Raw genomic sequence first — 23,042 nt, forward strand, 5'->3', positions numbered from 1 at the left:
GAGCCTGGTGTGGTGGCACATGCCTTTAATTCTAGCACTTGTAAGGCAGAGGTTGGAGGATCGCTGTGAGTTCAAGACCAGCCTGGGATTTCAGAGAGTTCCAGGTCAGCCTGGGCTAGAGTGAGGCCCTACCTTGAAAAAAGCCTGCTGGTTCAGGATCAACCAACCAACCAACCAACAACAACAACAACAACAAAAACAGAAAGATACACCTGAGAGTATAAGTGTGGGCCTCTCTCTTTCTCTCTTTCTCTGTCCCTCTCTCTTTTTCTCTCTCTCTCTCTCTCTCTCTCTCTCTCTCTCTCTTTTATGAAGGGGGGTTGTTTTGTTTTGTTTTTGTTTGAAATAACGTCTTGCTCTAGCCCAGGCTGAACTTGAATTCACTATGTACTCTCAGACTGGCCTCGGTCTCAGACTTTACAATGACCCTCTTTCTCCCTTTCTTTCTCTCTCTCTCTCTCTTTCTATCTTTTCATCCCTCCCTCCCTCTCTTGCTTCCTTCCTCCTTCCTTCTTTCTTTTTGGTTTTTGGAGGTAGGATCTCCCTCTAGCCCAGGCTGACCTGGTACTCTCAGGGTGGCCTTGAGCTCATGGTGATCCTCCTACCTCTGCCTCCCAAGGGCTGGGATTAAAGGTGTGTACCACCACACCAGCCTTCCTTCCTTGCTTTCTTTCTCTTTCTTTCTTAAAAATATTTATTTGAGAGAGAGAAAGAAAGAGACAGAGAGAGAGAGAGAGAGAGAGAGAGAGAGATTGGGCACACCAGGGCCTCCAGCCATTGCAATCAAAGTCCAGATGCATATGTGCATATGGCTTACATGGGTCCTGGGGATTCAAACCGGGATCCTTTGGCTTTGTAGGCAAATGCCTTAACCAGTAAGCCATCTCTCCAGCTTTCTTTCTTCTTTCTTTCTTTCTTGCTTGCTTGTTTTCTTTCTTTCTTTCTATTTATTCATTTATTTTAGAGTGAGAAAGAGAGAAACAGTGAATATGAGTGTGCCAGGGCCTTCTGCCACTGAATATGAACTTAAGATGCATGTGCCTTTTGTGCATCTGGCTTAACATGGGTACTGGGGACTCAAACCTAGGCCATCAGGCTTTGCAACCAAGCACCTTTAACTACTGGGCCATCTCTCCAGCCCATGTATGGGGTTCTCAAGAGGAGTCACAGAAAGTAAGACGTAGCCAAGTGTAGGTACTGGGAGAGGCTCCAGATCTTCCCTTCTTTTTTTGTTTTGTTTTTCAAGGTAAGGTCCCACTCTAGCCCAGGCTGACCTGGAATTCACTCTGTAGTCTCAGAGTGGCCTCGAATTCACAGCGATCCTCCTACCTCTGCCTCCCTGAGTACTGGGATTAAAGGGGTGCGCCACCACACCTGGCTCTTCCTTTCTTTAAAAAAATACATACATATATACATACATATGTATATTTTGTATATATATGTATATTTTGGGGGAGCTGGAGAGATGGCTTAGTAGTTAAGGCACTTGCCTACAAAGCCAAAGGACCTAGGTGTGATTCCCCAGGACCTACATAAAGCCAGATATTCAAGGTGGCACATGTGCCTGTAGTCCTTTGCAGTGGCTGGAGACCCGGGCATGCCCATTCTCTTTCTCTCTGTCTCTCAAATAAATAAATAAAAATTAAATACTGAAAAGAGTTTCTTTCTCCATCCACTGCAATCAAACTCCAGACATACCCCTTGTATGCATGTGTATCCTTGAGCACTTCTGTCACTGTGCATCTAAGTTTAAGTGGGACCTGGAGAGTCAAACTTGAGTCCTCAGGCTTCACAGGCAAGCGCCTAAAATGCTAAGCCATCTCTCCAGACCTAAAAAAATTTTTTTTCTTATTTTTTAATAAGGTGTTTTTTTTTCTTTTTCTTTTTTTTTTAATTTTTATTAACATTTTCCATGATTATAAAATATATCCCATGGTATTTCCCTCCCTAAAATTATTTATTTATTTATTTATTTATTTATTTATTTATTTATTTATGAGAGAGAGAAGCAAATAGGGAGAGAGAATGGGCACACCAGGGCTTCCAGCCACTTCAAGTGAACTCCAGATGGCATGCATCTCCTTGTGGATCCGGCTTATGTGGGTACTGGGGAATTGAACTGAGGCCCCCCCAGATCGTCCCCATTTTTTAATGAGAAATTCAGGGCTAGAGATGTAGTTCAACAGATAAGGTGCCTACCTAGCAGGCAGGAGGCCCTGGGTTTGACCCCTGGCACTGTAAAAAGCAGGGCATGGTGGCACATGCATGTAACGCTGGCATGGAGGAGGTAGAGACAGGACAATCAGAAGGTTAAGGTAGAGACAGGACAATCAGAAGGTTAAGGTCACCCTCAAGTACCTAGTGAGTTCCAGGCTAGCCTGAGATACATGAGACCCTGTCTCCAAAATGAGTAAATGAGGGGCTGGAGAGATGGCTTAGCGGTTAAGCGCTTGCCTGTGAAGCCTAAGGACCCTGGTTCGAGGCTCGGTTCCCCAGGTCCCATGTTAGCCAGATGCACAAGGGGGCGCACGCGTCTGGAGTTCGTTTGCAGAGGCTGGAAGCCCTGGCGCGCCCATTCTCTCTCTCTCCCTCTATCTGTCTTTCTCTCTGTGTCTGTCGCTCTCAAATAAATAAATAAATAAAATTAATAAAAAAAATTTTTTTAAATAAGTAAATGAGGAGTTTACAATGTAGACTTAGATGTAATTGGTTTTTTTTTTTTTTTTTTTTTTGGTGGTGCTGGGGATTAAACCTATGGCCTGTGCATACTAAATCAGCACTCTACCACTAAGCCACATCCCCAACCTCATACCCTTGAACTTTTGCTCCTCCTGCCTTTACCTCCTGAGTTCTGGGATTACAGGTGTGGGTCACCACACCCAGCTTGTTTTTGTTTTGGTTTTTGAGACAGGGTCTTGCTATGTAGTCCAGCCTGGTCTCCATTCACCATCCTTCTGCCTCAGCCTCTCACATAGGTAGGAGATTACAGGTGAACACCTACACACCCAGCTGAATTTGTGTTTTCAATGCTGGCAAGCAATTTAAAAAATGCCTGTGGGCCAGGGACAGCCTGGGGCCTGCCTGTTTGCACTCTGGTGCTCTACCTTCAGCTATTTCTGCATTAATCATTATTCTGTCATCGCTGTAACTGCCTGCTCCCTGCCAGGCACCGGCTCAGTGCTTTACATAGATGAGCTCACGTAATCTCCAAAACCACCTCGCAGGTCAAGTAAGGTTCACTGCCAGGGTCAAGACACTTGCCCAGTGGATTAAGGTGTAAGTGGTGGAAACGGGTATTAAAGGTCTTCTCGGTGGACTAGGGTCAAGGTATAATTTGTCAGTTAGAATGAGAAGGAAAGAGGCAGTTATGTGCATAACAACTGTGAATATTATGTGACAGACACCGTGCTTTTTAAAAACAAAAATTTACTTTATTTATGAGAGAGAGAGAGAAAGAGAGAATGGGCATGCCAGGGCCTCTAGCCGGCTGCAGACAAACTCCAGACACATGCGCATCCTTGTGCGTCTGGCTTTACGTAGGTACTGGGGAATAAAACCTGGGTCCTTTGACTTTGCTGGTAAGTGCCTTACTGGCTCCAGCCCTCAATGTGCTTTATATAACCTGATTCACATCTTCATGAACGTGCTACTGTTGCCACACTTCTTTTGTAGATTAGGTAAAGAACAGCCTTTTTCAAGGTGAAAACAAGTTCTACACCTAGGTAATCTGATACCACAGTTCCTGCTTCTAGGAACCCCTATTAGCAATTTTGATTTGTGACAGATTATGAGGTGAGGGGGGAAAGGGAGAAATTGTTAAGTAACTTTCTCCAGTGAAGAGCTCCCAAAACACTTAAGAAATCTCCTTGGGGGCTGGAGAGATGGCTTAGTGGTTAAGGCACTTGCCTGGGAAGCCTAAGGACCCAGGTTCAATTTCTTAGTACCCATGTAAGCCATATGCACTAGGCGGCACATGCATCTGAAGTTCGTTTGCACTGACTGAAGGCCGTTGTGCTCCCATTCTCTCTCTCAATCTCTCTCTCTGTCTGTTTCCACCATATATATATATATATATATATATATATATATATATGTATATATATATATATATAACATATATATATATGTATATAATGTACATATGTATGTATGTATAATAACCATATATATACACATATACATATATGTGTATGTATATATATGGTTATTGTTGCTTTGTGTTTGTTTTTTGAGGTAGTCTCAATCTAATCCAGGCTGACCTGGAATTCACTATGCAGTCTCAGGGTGGCCTCAAACTCACGGCAATCCTCCTACCTCTGCCTCCTGAAGTACTGGGGTTAAAGGTGTGCACCACCACACCCAGATAAAATATTAAAAAAGAAAACCTCCCTGGGGCTGGAGAAATGGTTTAGCGATGTGAAGCCTAAGGACCTCAGGTCGATTCCCCAGGACCCACGTAAGCAAGATGCACAAGCGGGTGCATATTTCTGGAGTTTGTTTGCAGTGGCTAGAGGCCCTGGCATGCCCATTCTCTCTTACTCTCTGTCTGCCTCTTTCTCTCTCTCTCCCTCAAATAAATAAATAAATAATAAATTTTTAAAAATCTGGGCTGAAGAAATGGCTTAGTGGTTAATGTGCTTGCCTTCAAAGTCAAAGGACCCAGGTTCAATTCCCCAGGACCCCTGTAAGCCAGATGCACAAGGGGGCGCGTGCATCTAGAGTCATTTACAGCGGCGGGAGGCCCTAATGGGACCATTGTGTCTCTTTCTCTCCCTGACTATTTTTTTTTCTCTCTCTTTCTCAAATAAATAAAGGGAAAAAAATAAAATATTTTTAAAAAAAAATCTCCTTGGACGACTTACGAACCTGAGAGTAAGAGATGTGGCCTGAAGATGGCAGCAACATTAATCAACCTTAAACCTGACAAGGCAGCCATCTGTGAGTAAGCCCAGCACTCAGGAGGCTGTGGCAGGAAGATCAGGAAGAATTCAAAATTATCCTTGGTTGTATGTTGTTTGAGTCTAGCCTGGACTACATGGGACTGTATCTCAAAAAGGAGTTAAAAAAAAAAAAGCCAGTTGTGGTGGCATAGGCCTTTAATCACAGCACTGTGAGTTCAAGGCCACCCTGAGACTATGCAGTGAATTCTAGGTCCCTCTCTCTCTTTCTCTCTGTCTGCTTCTTTTTGTCTCTCTCTCTTAGATAAATTCACTGCAGCTCAGGATGACCTGGAATTCACTATGTAGTGTTAGGGTGGCCTCAAAATCACAACAATCCTTCTACCTCTGCCCATGACGCCCAGCTTTAAAACAAAGTATTTATATTTATTTGTTTGTTTTTTCCAGGTAGGGTTTCACTCTAGCTCAGGCTGAGCTGGAACTCACTACTCAGGGTGGCCTTGAACTCATGGTGATCCTCCTATCTCTCTGCCTCACAAGTGCTGGGATTAAAGGCATGCGTCAGTACAAAACAAAGTATTTTTAAAAACTTCAAGCCATGTGTGGTTGCACACACCTTTAAGGACTCAGGATATAGAGGTCAGAAGATTGCTGTGAGTTTGAGGCCAGTCTAAGGCTACATAGTGAATTACAGCTCATTCTGGGCTAGAGCAAGTCCCTGCCTCCCAAAAAACAAACAAACAAAACCCCCAAAACAACAACAACAACAACAACAAAACACTTCAGTACTGGGGGATGGGGGGAGGATACCTTCCAGTGAGTTGATATTCATGACTTCACAGTGGCTGATGCTACCTACATAAGACTGAATAATAGGAGGAAAAAATCATGACATCAAAATAGAAGAGAGAACAAGAGTATTGGCAATAGCTTTTAATGTCTTGGGGTATCAGTGGCTGGCTACTTTTTAATTTAATTTAATTTAATTTATTTATTTCAAGGAGAGAGAGGGAGAGGGAATGATAATGGGAGTGTCAGGGCCTCTACCTACTGCAGATGAACTCTAGATGTATATGCCACCATGTGAATCTGGCTTTACATGGGTACTGGGGTATTGTATCAGGTCCTTAAGCTTTGCAGGCTTAAACACTGAACCATCTCTCCAGCCCAATTAATTCTTTTTCTTGGAGGGGGGTTGTTTTTTTTCAAGGTAGGGTCTCACTCTAGCCCAGGCTGACCTGGAATTCACTATGGAGTCTCAGGGTGGCCTCAAACTCACAGCGATCCTCCTACCACTGCCTCCTGAATGCTGGGATTAAAGACATGTGCCACCATGCCTGGCATGATTCTTATTTTTAAAAAGTTATTTCTTGTGCTGGAGAGATGGCTTAGCGGTTAAGCACTTGCCTGTGAAGCCTAAGGACCCCGGTCTGAGGCTTGATTCTTTAGGACCCATGTTAGCCAGATGCATAAGGTGGCACACGCATCTGGAGTTCGTTTGGAGTGGTGGAAGGCCCTGGCGTGCCCATTCTCTCTTTCTCTATCTGCCTCTTTCTCTCTCTCTGTCCATTGCTTTCAAATGAAAAAAAATAAAAATAAACAAAAAAATTTTTAAGTTATTTCTTTATTAGAGAGAGAATATAAGACAATGGGTATGCTAGGGCCTCCTGTCACTGCAAACAAACTCCAGATGTAGATGCCAAGCATAGTGGTGCACAGCTTTAATCCCAGCACTTGGGAGGCAGAGGTAGGAGGACAGAAGTCTGTCTTGTTTTGGAGACCTCACAAGTCTCCCTGATCAACAGCTCACTGTGGGGTGTAACCCATTTCTTACACTGGGAATTATAAACCAGAATCAATGATATTAGGATTAGGTTCCTCCTGCCCTCTCTAGGGTCCCTCTGCCTAGATGATTCCCCCCCTCCTATTGAGGGTTATATATTTTAGTATGTTATCCATGACAAAGCTTTCTGTGGTATTAATTCATGTTGGCTTTTGTTTTTATGTAGATCTCCAAACCCTTCTCCCGTATTATCTGTCCCTCATGTCCCCTGTCCAGTATGCCTGCAACCCAAGCTATTCAAGATTAGGAGCCACATGAAAAAAATGGAACATTTCATGAGTTTGTGTAGCTGATGAGCCATCTCTCCATCCCTGTATTCAAGCCATATATATACATACATATATATGTTTTTTTTTAGGTAGGGTATCACTCTAGATCTGGCTGACCTGGAATTTACTATGTAGTCTCAGGGTGGCCTTGAATTCATAGCAATTCTCCTACGTCTGCCTCCTGAGTGCTGGGATCAAAGGTGTGCACCACCATGCCTGATGAAAAATATTTTCAAAATTTAATTAATTAATTGTAAGTAGAGAAAGAGAGTGTGAGAGAGAGATAGGAGAAAGGAGAGAGACTGGGCATGCCAGGGCTCCTAGCTACTGCAAACAAATTTCAAATGTATGTATTGCTTTGTGCATCTGGCTTTATATAGGTACTGAGGAATTGAACCAGAGTTGTTATGCTTTGCAGTCAAGTGTTTTAACCACTGAGCCATCTCTCCAGCCCTAAAATATTTTTATTTATTTATTTGGTAGAGAGAGACAGAAAGAGAAAGTATGGACATGGCAGTACCTCCTGCTGCTGCAAACTCCAGAGGCATACGTCATCTTGTGTATCTGGTTTTACATGGTTGCTAGGGATTTGAATCAGTGTCCTCAGGTTTTGTAATCAAGTGCTGACCCATCTCTCTAGCTCCAAGGGTTTTTTTTTTTTTTTTGTATGTTTGTTTATTTTAAATTGGGTTGTCTTTTAAAAAATATTTTATTTTTATTTATTTACTTATTTATTTGACAGAGTAAGAAGGAAAGAGAGAGGGAGGGAGATACAGAGAAACAGAGAGAATGGGCACTCCAGGGCCTACAACCACTGCAAAAGAACTCTAGACATGTTCGTCCCTTTATGCATCTGGCTAATGTAGGTCCTGGGAATCGAACCTGGGTCCTTTGGCTTTACAGGCAAACGTCTTAACTGCTAAGCCATCCCTCCAGCCCTGGGTTGTCTTCTTCTTGCATTGAATGGGTTCTGTATATATTTAACACAAAATAATAAAACAAAGTCCTTTTTTGATTATATTTGTATTACATTTATCCTGGTCTGTGGCTTGCCTTTTTGTTTTCATAGCTGCCTCAAAGGGCAACATTTTAATTTTGGTGACATGAAGTTATTATTATTATTTTTAAAAATTAGACAGTGTTTTGCTGTGTAGCCCAGACTGGCCTCAAATTCACAGCAATCCTCCAGCTTCAAATTCTGGAACAAAGGGAGACCATGCCTGGCTTGCAATTTAGCATTGTTATTTTTTTTTTAAGAGTTTTTTCTGGGGGGGGGTCTCGAGATAGGGTCTCACTCTAGCCCAGGCTGACTTGGCTTTTTACTTTATAGATTGTGTATTTGGAAGTAACACTTTTTTTTTTAACCTTCTGTGTTTCCTTGTTTAACATTTAGGTCTGATATGGCTCTGACACATGGGTTGGCAGCAGAATGGGAGGTATGAGGAGAGTTAGTTATAGCTGGAAGGTCTGGAAATGAGAGTTATTTAGAGATAGATGATGTCTTCCACTAGGTGCTGGTAGTGGGAAAAATGCAGAATTGAAGCTGAGCATGGTGGCACATACCTTTAATCCCAGCACTCGGGAGGCAGAGGTAGGAGGATCACCGTGAGTTCGAGGCCACCCTGAGACTACATAGTGAATTCCAGGACAGCCTGAGCTATAGTGAAACCCTACCTCGAAACAGAAAAAAAAAAAAAAAATGCAGAATTGAAATCGTGTTGATGTTGATTAGCTGAGCTTAATGGATTGAAAAGTGTCAAGAGCGATTTCCTGGGTTTCTCACTTTTTCACAAACTTAAGGATAACTTTGTTCATTTAAGTCCTTGTAACTGGCCCTCAGTAACTTTTGTTTGGGGGAGGAGACTGGACAAGGAGTAAAACAACGCACACACGTTATCAGCTCCCTTCCTGGACACTGCTTGGAGTCTGATATCGAACCGTGCCTCCCCATGCCCGAAGACCTTGGACTCGTACGTTACTGGGCAAGCTGCCCAAGTCCTTTCACGCGCAAGACGCTGGCCGCGGGCGGCGCATGCCCAGAGCGGACGCAGAGGGGCTGGAGGCCCTCGCCGAGGGACGCCAGTTCCCGCCATTTTGCCCCGCCAGCTGCTCAGCGGGTCCGTGCGGGCGACTACAAGTCCCGTGAGCCTCTGCGGCGGCACATCCTACCCTCACTGTCCGGCCCGCTCCCTCCTCTTTTCCCCCCTCCCGGGGGCCGAAGGCTCTGGCTGCAGCCGGGCGGCCAGAGGCCAGGTAGGATTTCCGGGGGAAACTGCTGTGGAGGCTGAGGCGGCGGCGGCGGCGGCGACCTGGGTGAGTGCAGCGAACTAGGCAAAGTGCAGCGGTGCGCGCTGGCGCTCGGGCCGTATTCTGGGCCCCGCGGGGACGAGGGTTGGGGGAAAGTCGCGGCCCGGGCGGAGGGGGTCGCGGCGCGCGTGGCCGTCGGGTCCCACCAGGGCGTGTCGGGCCGTAGCCGCCGCCTCCTCTTCGGCCCTCCCACAACGGTCCCGCGGCCGCGTCTCCGCCCGTCGCTGGGCCCGCGCAAGCTCACCCTCTACGCCCCCCCATCGGCCCTTTTGTCTCGGCTGCTTTTTTCACCCTTTTGTGAGGATGCGGGGAGTTGATGTGTGCGTGTGCGTGTGTGTGTGTGTGTGGAGGGGGGACCCGCACATCCTGCCCGGGGGACCGCTCTCCCTGGGGGATCCTGTTACCGTAACTGGATCGGGCCAAAGTCCATTTTTCAAAATCCATCCTCCCTCGGACCTTCCCATCACGCTTGGGCAGAACTGAGGCTTTGGAGCTTGGCAGAGTTTCCGTGGAAACCTGGTGGTGATCGTCTAACTTTTACAATGCCAGCCTCAGCTGGCTAGGGCTCAAATCTCCAAACTTTTTTTTTTTTTTTTCCTGATCAGGGGATGAGACTATGAAAAAGAACAGAACCCTTGAGCCCTGTTGTGGTTTGAATCAGGTGTCCTCCCCCAGTAAATGCTTGTGTGCTGAATGCTTAGTTCCCCAGTTTATGGGCAGTTTGGGACGGTGGAGCCTTGCTGGAGGAGGTGTGTTGTCTGGAGGTTGGTTTGGGGGTGTTATAGCCAGAGAACTCTGCTCACTCTCCTGCTGCTGTTTGCCACCTGCTGTGGCAAGGGTGTGATGCCCGCCTTGCCATCTTTCCTCTGCCATCATGACGTTTACTTACCCTGCAGTCTTGACGCCAACATCACTTTCTTCCTAGGAGCTTTATGCAAGAAGCACTAAGGTAACTGCAATAGAAAATTGGTACTGATGGACTAGAGAGATGGCTCAGCGGTTAAGGTGCTTGCCTGCAAAGTTTAAGGACCTAGGTTTGACTCCTTAGTACCTACATAAAGTCAGATGCACAGTGATGCATGCTTTTGGGAGTTAGTTTGCAGCAGATGGAAGCCCTGGCGCTCTCATTCTCTCTTCTTTCTTTCTTTTTTTTTTTTTTTTTTTTTTTTGGTGTTTCAAGGTAGGGTCTTACTCCAGCCCAGGCTGACCTGGAATTCACTATGGAGTCTCAGGGTGGCCTCAAACTCACGGCAATCCTCCTACCCCGGCCTCCCGAGTGCTGGGATTAAAGGTGTGCGCCACCACACCCAGCTTCATTCTCTCTTTCTGTCTCTCTTCTCTCTCTGCTTACAAATAAATAAAAATATGTTTGTTTGTTTGTTTTTTATTTTTATTTTTTTAATTTATTTATTTATTTATTTATTTGAGAGCGACAGACACAGAGAGAAAGACAGATAGAGGGAGAGAGAGAGAATGGGCGCGCCAGGGCTTCCAGCCTCTGCAAACGAACTCCAGACGCGTGCGCCCCCTTGTGCATCTGGCTAACGTGGGACCTGGGGAACCGAGCCTCGAACCGGGGTCCTTAGGCTTCACAGGCAAGCGCTTAACCGCTAAGCCATCTCTCCAGCCCTGTTTGTTTTTATTTTTAAAGAATAATACTCTAAAAAAAAAGAAAGAAAATTGATGCAGAGAGTAGGGTTGTTGAAGCTGGAAACCTTACTATTGTTTTTGGCCTTTTGGAACTTATTTGTGGGAGCAGTGTGTAAGGATTTGAAACGTTGGCATAAGAGAAGTCTTGCAGTGCTCTAAGCAGAGTTTGATGGTCAGACTTAAGAAACCTAAATGCAGTAAGAAGTGTGGACTTTAAGGTTTGGTTTATGAGGGGAATAAAGAGTTTTTGCCCAGGCTGAGCTAGAAGCAATTTGTGTGAGAGACTTACTGCATTCTGAGGACTTGTGCAGGGTTGTACAAGAAATGGGTTGGTGTGAGCAAAAGGTGCATAACAGAAAGAAATGACAGTTTCAGGCTGGAGACAGTTTAGTTGCAGTTGTTTGAGAGATTATCACCATTGAGATTGAGCCAGCTGTTCTGCATTGAGACAACAGAAAGAATGCAGACTCTTTTAAAAATGTGGACCTGGGCTGGAGAGATGGCTTAGCGGTTAAGTGCTTGCCTGTGAAGCCTATGGACCCCGGTTCGAGGCTCGGTTCCCCAGGTCCCACGTTAGCCAGATGCACAAGGGGGCTCAAGCATCTGGAGTTCATTTGCAGTGGCTGGAAGCCCTGGCGCGCCCATTCTCTCTCTCTCCCTCTATCTGTCTTTTCTCTCTGTGTCTGTTGCTCTCAAATAAATAAATAAAAAATGAACAAAAAGTATTTTAAAAACATGTGGACCTGAGGGCTGGAGAGATGGCTTAGCAGTTAAGCACTTGCCTGTGTAGCCTAAGGACCCCGGTCCGAGGCTTGCTTCCCCAGGACCCACATTAGCCAGATGCCCAAGGGGGCACATGCATCTGGAGTTCATTTGCAGTGGCTGGAGGCCCTGGTGGGCCTATTCTCCCTCCTTCCCTCCCTCCCTCCCTTCCTCCCTCCCTCCCTCCCTCCCTCCCTCCCTCCCTCCCTCCCTCCCTCTCTCTCTCTCTGTCCCTTTCTCGGTTGTTGCTCTCAAGTAAATAAATAAAAATAAAAACCTTAAAAAAAAAAGTATGGACCTGAACCAGGCGTGGTGGCACACGCCACCTTTAATCCCAGCATTGGGAGGCAGAGGTAGGAGGATTGCATGAGTTCAAGACCACCCTGAGACTACTGAGTCAATTACAGGTCAGCCTGGGCTAAAGTGAGACCCTGTCTTGAAAAACCAAAACCAAAAAATAAAATAAAATAGTGGACCTGAATGCTGAAAGAGTGTCCTGCTCTCCAAAGTAGACTTTATCTACACTCCCCCCCCCCCCCCCGGATTAACAGACTATGGGAGTATAACAAATGCAGGAAAGAGAGGGTCATTGTATTTGCAGCTCAGTTTCCTTCCTTCCTTCCTTCCTTCCTTCCTTCCTTCCTCCCTCCCTCCCTCCCTCCCTCCCTCCCTCCCTCCCTCCCTCCCTCCCTCCTTCCTTCCTTCCTTCCTTTCTTTTATTTTTGAAAATGGCCACTGGGTAAGGTTATTGGATTATCTGTGTGGAGACCTATGGAGTGATGAGGACAAACCATGGGTTGCAGTGGAAAGCCCAGCCAGGAAAGCTGCTGGCTCAGGATAGATTGTTCCCCTGGCCACAGCCAAGCTGGAAGAGCAGAATTGGAACTCCAGAGATTGTCATTGGTTAAAGATATTAACATTCACACTATTTGTTTAGATCTTGTATTGGTTCAATCTTCCTTTGCTATACTCCATGCTATCTTTTTTTTTTTTAAAGATTTTATTTATTTATTTATTTACTTACTTACTAGAGACCGACAGAGGGAGAGAGAGAGAGAGAATGGGCATCCCAGGGCCTCTAGCCACTGCAAATGAACTTCAGATGCATGTGCCACTATGTTCAGCTGGCTTATGTGGGACCTGGAGAGTTGAACCTGGGTCCTTAGGTTTCACAGGCATGTGTCTTAACTGCTAAGCCATGTCTCCAGCCCCCATGCTATCTTTTGCAGTGTGAATGTTGATGTTATTTTGTTAAGGTTTATTTTTTATTTTTATTTATTTATTTGAGAGAGAGATACAAAAATAGGCAGGTAGACAGAGAGAGAGAATGGGCACGCCAGGGTCCCCAGCCCTGTAAACGAACTCTAGATGCATGCGCCCCCTTGGGCATCTGGCTTACGTGGGCTCTGGGGAATCGAACCGAGGTCCTTTGGCTTTTGCGTTTATTTTTATTTTTGAGGTAGGGTCTCACTGTAGCCCAGGCTGACCTGGAATTCACTATATAGTCTCAGGTTGGCCTCAAACTCACGGTAATCCTCCTACCTTGGCTTCCTGAATGCTGGGATTAGTGTGCACCACCATGCCTGGCAAAATTATTTTGGTTTATGGACAGTTAAGAGACCTTGAAGTATGAGGATATTTGAACAATGGTGGAATTGATAGAAACTGTGTCGACATTTTTTTAGTTACTTTTATTTTTTTAACATATCTTTAAAATTTATTTACAAGCAGAGAGAGAGAGAGAAGGGAGACAGAAAGAGAGAAAACGGGCATGCCAGAGCCTCTAGCCACTGCAAACAGACTTCAGATGTATGCAGCACCTTGTGCGTCTGTCTTTATATAGGTACTGGGGGATTGAACGCAGATTGCTTTGCAAGCAGGTGCCTTACCCACTGAGTCATCTCTCCAGCCTCAATGTTGACTTTTTTTTGTGTGTGAGAGATTTGGCTTGCCAGAGCCTCCAGACATGTATGTCCCCTCGTGTGCATGTGCAACCTTGCACACTTGTGTCACTATGCATCTATCTTACGTGGGACCTGGAGAGTCAAACATGAGTCCTTAGTCTTTGCAGGCGAGTGGCTTAACCACTGAGCCATCTCTCCATACCCTGATGTTGACTCTTAAAGTTGGACTGAGGGCTGGAGAGATGGCTCAGCAGTTAAGGCACTTGCCTGTAAACCATAACCATCTGAGTTTGTTTCCCCAGTATCCATGTAAAGCCAGATACAGCTGGGCGTGGTGGTACATGCCTTTAATCCCAGCACTTGGGAGGCAGAGGTTGGAGGATCATTGTGAGTTTGAGGCCACTCTTATTGTGTAGTGAATTCCAGGTCAGCCTGAGCTAGAGTAAAACCCTACCTTGAAAAACCAAAGTAAAGAAATAAAGCAGATACACAAAGTGGCGCATGCATCTGGAGTCTGTTTGCAGTGGCTGAAGACCCTAGCACGCGGTCTGTCTGTCTTCTCTCTCTCTGCTTGCAAATAGAGAAAAATATTTTTTTAAAATGTCTAAAGTTGGACTGAATACATTGCATTGTACATCATAGTTGGCTGTCAGTTTATGGGGTCAGGGTGGAATATGATGATTTGAATTATAAACTCATGTGGTTTGAATGCTTGGTCTCCAAGCTGATGGCAGTTTGGGAAGTGGAGCCTTGCTAGAGGAGGGGTGTTTGGGGGAGTGAGCTTTGGAGTGTTATAGCCAGCTCCCCCTTGCCAGAGCTTGGTTTACTCTCTTGTTGTTGTTTCCATCTGCTATGGCAAGGAGCTGATGTCTAGTCTCTGTTCTACTACCTTTCCCTGGAGTTTGTAAACCCTTATAAACAACTTCCCTGTCATGACTGCTTTTGGTCGGGTGTTTTGTGCCAGTAATGGGTTGGTAATGCAGCAAGCCTGAAACCCAGAAATATAGGAATTTGCTGGGATGTGTGTAGCAGCATTGATAGGGATCAAAAAACTCATGCAAATGACATTGATTCACAAACTTCCTGATTCGGAGATTTCCTAGAAATGACTCATGGCCTGCAGAAAGGGACTGTTTTCAGCTCCTTAGTTTTACCAAAATGATCTAAACCAAGCTGAGTGAACACCATCTCTAACCAGATGAAGTCTCTGGAGTTCCAATTCTTGGCTGCTTAAATACTGTATAAGGATGGAAGGTCCTTAAGTTTTTTCTTTCTTCTTAGTAAGTTGTAGTACATGACTAACCATAACACTCCATAGGGCTTATCGTATTCTGTTTAAAACAAAACCTCAGGAACTAGAGGGATGGCTCAGTGGTTAAGGTGCCTTCCTGTAAAACCTAATGACCTGGGGTTGTGTCCCCAGTACTCATGTGGAGCCAGATGCATAAGATGGCACATGACTGGAGGCCCTGGCATGCCCAATCTTAATCTGCCTCTTTAAAAAAAAAAATTATTTATTTAGGGCTGGAGAGATGGCTTAGCAGTTAAGTGCTTGCCTGTGAAGCCTAAGGAACCCAGTTCAAGGCTCGATTCCCCAGGACCCACATTAGCCAGATACACAAGGGGGCTCACGTGTCTAGAGTTCATTTGCAGTGGCTGGAGGCCCTGGCGTGCCCATTCTCTCTTTCCCTCTCTCTTTCCCTCTTTATCTCTCTGACTGTCGCTCTCAAATAAATAAATAAGAATAAACAAAAAAGTTTTTAATTATTTATTTATTTGGGAGAGAGAAAGAGGGAGGGGGAGAGAGAGAGAGAGAATGAGCGCGCTAGGGCTTTCAGCCACTGCAAACAAACTCCCGATTCATGTGCCACCTTGTGCATCTGGCTTATGTGGGTTTTGGGGAATCAAACCAAGGTCCTTTGGCTTTGCAGGAAAGGCACCTTAACTGCTAAGCCATTTCTCCAGCCCTCTCTCTGCCTTTTTTTTTTTTTTCTCCTCTCTTTCTCAAATAAATAAATGGATAAAATTATCCAGGGATGGTGGTGCACACCTTTAATCCAGGCAGAGGTAGGAGGATTGCCATGAGTTCAAGGCCACCCTGAGACTCCATAGTGAATTCCAGGTCAGCCTGGACCAGAGTGAGACCCTACCTTGACAAAAACAAAAAACAAAAACAAAAAAAAATGGATAAAATTTAAGAAAAAAAAAAAAGGATTGCTATGAGTTCAAGTCTACCCTGAGACTACATAGTGAATTCCAGGTCAGCCTAGGCTAGAGTGAGACCCTACTTTGAAAACCCCCAATAAATAAAGAAAAAAGTTTCTGGGTGCTGGAGAGATTGCTCAGTGATTAGATGTCCTTACAGGGCAAACATGAGGATCAGAGGTCGCCTGAACACTGCCTGTTCAATCTCTCGATCCCAAATAAAACAGTTAGGCATTGACATGCATGACTCTAACTCCAGTCCAGGAGGTGAGCAGAGACTTGAGAATCAATGTAGCCCAGAAAGTTCTGGAAACAGAGAGAGAGAGAGACACGGAGGCAGGCTCTGACTTGAAAACAAGATCAGGAAGAAGGGTGGCAGAGCAGGGCACCCCATGTTCCACTCCCTGCAGGCTAGTGACCCCCACCACAGGCAAGTGCATGAGGTGCACCATGGGCACATACATGTGCAGGCACACACGCAAACACATTACACACGTACACACAAATTTTTTAAAAAAGGGCCGGAGAGGTGGCTTAGCAGTTAAGGTACTTGCTTGCAAAGCTTAAGGACCCAGGTTCGATTCCCTAGTACCCACGTAAACCAGATACACAAGGTGGTGCATACATTTGGAGTTCATTGGCAGTGGCTAGAGGCCCTGGCACACCCATTCTCTTTCTCTCTCTCTCTCTCTCTCTGCCTCTCTCTCTCTCAAATAAATAAATATTTATAAATTTTAAAAAATCTGCTGAATGGACTAGGCATGATGGCACACGTCCTTAATCCCATCACTTGGGAGGCAGAGGTGGGAGGATCGGGGTGAGTTTGAGGTAAATCTGGGGCTACAGAGTGAATTCCAGATCAGCCTAGATGAGACTAAGACCCTACCTCAAAAAAAAAAAAAAAAAAAGCTGGGCGTGGTGGCACACGCCTTTAATGCCAGCCTTTGGGAGGTTGAGTGAAACCCTATCTCAAAAAAATAAATAAATAAATAAATAAAAAGGGAGAGAGAAAAGGAAAGAAAAAGTATATATACTGAGTAAAAGAACCATTTTGGGGCTGGGTAGATCACTGTGGTTAAAGGCACTTGCTTGCAAAGCCTGATAGCCCAAGTTTGATTCCCTAGTACCCATGTAAAGCCAGATGCACAAAGTGGTACATGCATCTGGAGTTCATTTGCAGTGGTAAGAGGCTATGGCACACCCATTTTCTCCATCTTTTTCTCCTTGCAAATAAATAAAATAATTTTATTAAAAGAAAAGGACTATTTTGGTTCTGATGTTCTCCAAAGCTGTACTTGCCCATTCTTTTTATCCAGTCATCCAGCACTGAGTGGAAAGTTCTGATAAAAAACATTGAATGCATGCTAAGAGTAAGCATGTGCATTAAGGCTGTATCCCTGTGCTGGGGATGTAGCTCAGTGATAGAACACTTGCCTAGGATGTACAAGGCCCTAAGCTGGACCCCAGTACTGGAAAAACAACCAATCAGAAGACCTTATCCTTAACATTATGCCAGTGAACTGCAACAATATAAACAAGTAATATGCCTCATTGATAAATGATACGAAGAGTCCACGCAGATGCTTATAGTTAGCTTCTTTGAGGACACAAGAGTGGGAAAGTCCAAACTGCCTGTATTCACTGAAATGAAAACTAATAAATTAAATTAAAAAAAAAAAGAGTGGGAAAGTTTTACAGGGAAGGGGTAGGGTTACAGTTTTATGGTAGCACTTGCCTACCATGTACAAAGCCCTGAGTTGGACTGCAGCAATGTAGGGGGAAGAAAACCCCCAAAATTTTATAGTCCAGAGAATCCATCCACTTTCTTCTCTTTCCTTAAATATAACCTTCTTCCAACGCTCCTTCCTTTTTCTCTTCTAGTAGCAATAGTAACAAGAACTACCAGCAGGAATTTGGAGCATAAAATACAACCAGATGGTTAGCCTACTTTCTCCTGGAAACAATGTCACAACTTAGACAAGGAAATCATTACCCCTATATTAAAGATGAAAAAACTTAAGGCTCAAAGGCATTAAGTGAAGCTGAGTCTGGGGGCACATGCCCATAATCCCAACATTCCAGAGGCTGAGATGGGAGGATTACTGAAGGTTCAGTGCTGCCCTGGGCTACATGAGACCCTGTCTCAGAAAATGAAAAAAAAAAAAACAAAACCCTAAAATTGAATATATATATATGAATGGATGAGGCTGAGGAGACGGCTCAGTGGTTAAATACACTTAGTGGCAAGTCAGGCTGAGTTTGGATTCCTAGCACCCATGTAAAGCCAGACACAAGAAGTGGCACAAGTATAAGTATCTGGCATTCATTTGCAACAGCAAGAAACCCTGGTGCACCTATATAACACACACGCATGCAAATAAAATTTAAAAAACATTTATTTATTTATTTATTTGAGAGAGAGGGAGGGAGAGAGAGAATGGGTACACCAGGGTTTCTAGCCACTGCAACACCACCTTGTGCATCTGGTTTATGTGGGTACTGGGGAGTTGAATCTGGGTCCTTAGGCATCACAGGCAAACAATCTCTGTAGTCACCCCCCACCCCGTCCAAATTTTTTTTATTTTTATTTTTTGGTTTTTCAAGGTAGGGTCTCACTCTAGCCCAGGCTGACCTGGAATTCACTATGGAGTCTCAGGGTGGCCTCGAACTCACGGTAATCCTCCCACCTCTGCCCCCTGTGTGCTGGGATTAAAGGCACGCATGTGCGCCACCACACCTGGCCCAATTTTTTTTTTTTTTTTTTTTTTTTTGAGGTAGGGTCTCACTCTAGCTCAGGCTGACCTGGAATTCACTGTGTAGTCTCAGTGTGGCCTCAAACTCATGGTGATCCTCCTACCTCTGCCTCCTAAGTGCTGGGATTAAAGGCGTGCACCACCACGCCTGGTCCAAATTTTTTTTTAAGACTAAATTCAGGGCTGGAGAGATGGCTTAGCAGTTAAGACATCTGCCTGAAAAGCCAAAGGATCCTGGTTCAACTTTCCAGGACCCATGTAAGCCAGATGCACAAAGCATGCATCTGGAGTTCACTGGAGTAGATGGAGGCCCTGGCGTGCCTATTTTCTCTCTTTTTCTCTCTCAAATAAGTAAATTATTTATTTATATATTTTTTATATTTATTTATTTATTTATTTATTTTGGTTTTTTGAGGTAGTGTCTCACTCTAGCACAGGCTGACCTGGAATTCACTATGGAGTCTCAGGATGGCCTTGAACTCACAGTGATCCTCCTTCCTCTGCCTTCCAATGCTGGGATTAAAGGCATGCACCACCACACCCAGCTTTATATATATACTTTTAAAAGGCTAAATTCAGCACATAGGAGGTTAAGATAGCCAATGTGGTGGCACATACCTTTAATCCCAACACTCGGAGGCAGAGGTAAGAGGATCACCATGAGTTTGAAGCCACCCTGAGATGAGACTCCATAGTGAATTCCAGGTGAGCCTGGGCTAGAGTGAGACCCTACCTCAAAAAACAAAAACAAAAATTTAGGACTGGAGAGATGGCTCAGTGGTTAAGGTGCGTGCCTGCAAAGCCTAAGGACCCGAGTACAATTCGCCAGTACCCACATAAAGCCAGATGCACAAGGTGGCACCTACATCTGGAGTTCATTTGCAGTGGCTAGAGGCCTTGACATGCCCGTTCTCTCCTATCTGCCTTTCTCTTGCTCAAATAAATAAATAAAATATAAACAAATAAAAAAATAAATAAAAGGGGTAGACTAATTGTATTGACTCAATTCCACTGGCATGTTATACATTTTACTAAGAATTTCAGTAAGGAGCTGAAGTAGGCTGCTACTTCTGTTGTCATATTCATGGCATGTGCTAATACATTCCAAAACTTAAGTGCAAGTCTGGAGCCCGTCACAGTTTTTATTAAAGACAGAAGCTAAAGAAAGCAGTCTCCTAAGTCTTAGTACTCTGCCAAAAAAAGAACATATATGCATTTGAGTTCTGTTTTCTATGTTGGGTTTTTGTAGCCCAAACTGCTGTACCTCTTTTCTCCTACATACTTCTTTTCGTTCTCCCCCCTCCCCCATCAAGGTAGGATCTCTCTCTAGCCCAGGCTGACCTGGAATTCATGATACAGTCTCAGGCTGGGCTCAAACTCACAGCAATCCTACCTCTGCTTCCTAAGTGCCCACATACCGGGCTCTCTCTCTCTCTCTCTTTTCCAAGGTAGGGTCTTATTCTAACATTCTAGCTCAGGCTAAATCCTCCTACCTCAGCCTCCAAGTGCTAGGATTAAAGATGTACATCACCATGCCCAATTCCCAGAAACTTTTTTTTGTGTGTGTGGTTTTTCAAGGTAGGGTCTCACTCTACTCTGGAATTAAAGATGTGTGCCACTATGCCCAGTTCCCAGAAACTTCCAGCACACCGGAGGCAGAGGCAGGAGGATCACTGAGAGTTTGAGGCCACCCCAAGACTACATAGTGAATTCAAGGTCAGCCTGGGCTAGAATGAGACCCTACCTTGAAAAAACAAAAACAAAACAAAACAAAAAAAATCTTGGGCTGGAGAGATGGCTTAGCAGTTAAGGTGCTTGACTGCAAAGCCAAAGGACCTTGGTTCAGTTCCCCAGGACCCACGTAAGCCAGAAGCACAAGGTGGCACATGTCTGGAGCTTGCTTGCAGCAGCTGGAAGCCCTGGCGTGCCCATTTTCTCCCTCTTTCTCCCTCCTTCCCTTTTTCTCTCTCAAAATAAGTAAGTAAAAAATTTTAAAAATCTCTATTAATACTTGTGTGTATGTGTGGGTGTGCCTTTGTGTATGCATGTGTGGGTGAATGTGTGGCTGCAAATGCATGTGTGTACAGAGGTCAAAGGACAACCTCAGGTTCATCCTTGGGAACACCATCTACTTTTTTTTTTAATTTATTTTATTTTACTTATTTATTTGAGAGCGACAGACACAGAAAGACAGATAGAGGGAGAGAGAGAGAATGGGCGCGCCAGGGCTTCCAGCCTCTGCAAACGAACTCCAGACGCGTGCGCCCCCTTGTGCATCTGGCTAACATGGGACCTGGGGAACCAAGCCTCGAACCGGGGTCCTTAGGCTTCACAGGCAAGCGCTTAACCACTAAGCCATCTCTCCAGCCCCCATCTACTTCTTTTGAGAAAAATTTTCTCATTGGCCTGCAGCTTACCAATTTTGCTAGACCAGCTGGCCACTGAGCTCCAAGGTCCTCTTGTATCTGTCTCACCGGTGCTGAGGTTATAGGTAGGCACCATGCCTAGCTGTTTACATGGGTGCTGGGGATCAAACTCAGGGCTTCATACTTATAAGACAAGCCCCACAAGTCTTGATAAAAATATTGCCATTTTGCTTGATGGAAATTCTCATGCTTTTTATTTTTATTTTTTATTTGCAAGTAGAGAGAGAATTAGAGGGAGGGAGAGAGAGAAGAGAGAATGGGCATGCTAGGGTCTCTTAATGAATTGCAAACAAACTCCAGATTCATGCATCACTCTGTGCATCTGGCTTTATGTGGGTGCTGGGGAATCAAACTTGAGTCATGAGGTTTTGCATGCCAGCACGTTAAAACTGAACCATCTGTCCAGCTCAGTTCTCATACCTTTAAACTACTGTTTGCTGTGGGCTTAGTGGCTCACACTTGTAATCCCTGGTGTTTGGCAGTTTGGCTACAGAATGAGACCATGTTTCAAAAAAAAAAAAAAAAAAATTAAAGCCAGCATGGCAGAACACACCTGTAATCCTAGCACTTGGGAGGCAGAGGTAGGAGGATCACCGTGAGTTCAAGGCCATCCTGAGACTACATAGTGAATTCCAGGTCAGCTTGGACTACAGTGACACTCTACCTCAAAAAAAAAAAAAAAAAAAGGCTGGGTGTAGAAGTTCCCATCTTTAAAATATTTTTTGTTCATTTTTATTTATTTATTTGAGAGTGACAGAGACAGAAAGAGGCAGATACAGAGAGAGAGAGAGAGAGAATGAGAATGGGCATGCCAGGGCTTCCAGCCACTGCAAACGAACTCCAGACGCGTGCACCTCCTTGTGCATCTGGCTAACGTGGGTCCTGGGGGTCGAGCCTCGAACCGGGGTCCTTAGGCTTCACAGGCAAGCACTTAACCGCTAAGCCATCTCTCCAGCCCAAGTTCCCATCTTTAATCCCAACATTTGGGAGGCTGAAGTAGGAGAGGATTGCTGTGAGTTTGAGTCCAGCGTGGACTACAGGGCTACCGAGTGAGTTTCAGGTCAGTTTAGACTAGAATGAGACCATGCCTCAAAGCAAATAAATAAGAAATTAGTTAGACATGATGTCCTTTAGGTTTTTTGTTGTTGTTGTTGTTTGCTTGTTTTGTTTAGTTTTTTTTTTGTTTTTTTTGGTTTTTCGAGGTAGGGTCTCACTCTGGTCCAGGCTGACCTGGAATTAACTCTGTAGTCTCAGGGTGGCCTTGAACTCATGGCGATCCTCCTACCTCTGCCTCCCGAGTGCTGGGATTAAAGGCATGCGCCACCATGCCCGGCTTTGTTTTGTTTAGTTTTTTAGGTAAGGTCTTGCTTTAACACAGGCTGATCTGGAATTCATTATTTACTATGTAGTCTCAGGGTAGACTCAAATTCATAGCAATCCTCCTACTTCTACCTCACAAGCACTGGGATTAAAAGTGTGCCCCACCACCCCTGGCCTGTTTTTTTTGTTTTGTTTTTCAAGATAGGATTTCACTCTAGTTTAGGCTGACCTGTAATTCACTATGTAGTCTCAGGGTGGCCTCGAACTCTCAGTGATCCTCCTACTTCTGCCTCGAAAATACTAGGATTAAAAGCATGCACCACCACACCCAGCCTATTTGTTTGTTTTAAGTTTTATATTGACAGCTTCCACAGTTGTAGACAATAAACTATGATAATTCCCTCCCTATCCTACCTTCCCCCTCACAAATCCACCCTCCATCATATTCCCTCACCTTCTCAATTAGTGACTGTCTGTCTGCCTGTCTGTCTGTCTGTCTCTCTCTCTTTTGGTTTTTCAAGGTAGGGTCTCACTCTGGCCCAGGCTGACCTGGAATTCACTGTGAAGTCTCAGGGTGGTCTTGAACTCGCAGAGATCCTCCTACCTCTGCCTACGGAGTGCTGGGATTAAAGGTGTGTGCCAGATGTGTAGCCCAGGCTGGCCTCTTAACTCCCAATCCTCCTGCCTCTTCAGCATTTATCTACT

General features: G+C 44.8%; 1 protein-coding gene across 1 annotated transcript in view; it reads left to right on the top strand.

Moving 5' to 3' along the window:
• The first annotated feature begins 9,204 nt into the window (after positions 1–9,204).
• Phactr4 (phosphatase and actin regulator 4) overlaps positions 9,205–23,042 on the top strand; it is a 107,499-nt gene continuing 93,661 nt past the window's right edge. Inside the window, exon 1 of the mRNA XM_045150375.1 lies at positions 9,205–9,323. The gene's annotated coding sequence lies outside the window, so the exon portion shown is untranslated. The remainder of the gene's footprint in view (positions 9,324–23,042) is intronic.

This window comes from Jaculus jaculus, chromosome 5 (genome assembly GCF_020740685.1).
Source record: "Jaculus jaculus isolate mJacJac1 chromosome 5, mJacJac1.mat.Y.cur, whole genome shotgun sequence".
In the NCBI taxonomy this organism is placed as follows: domain Eukaryota; kingdom Metazoa; phylum Chordata; class Mammalia; order Rodentia; family Dipodidae; genus Jaculus; species Jaculus jaculus.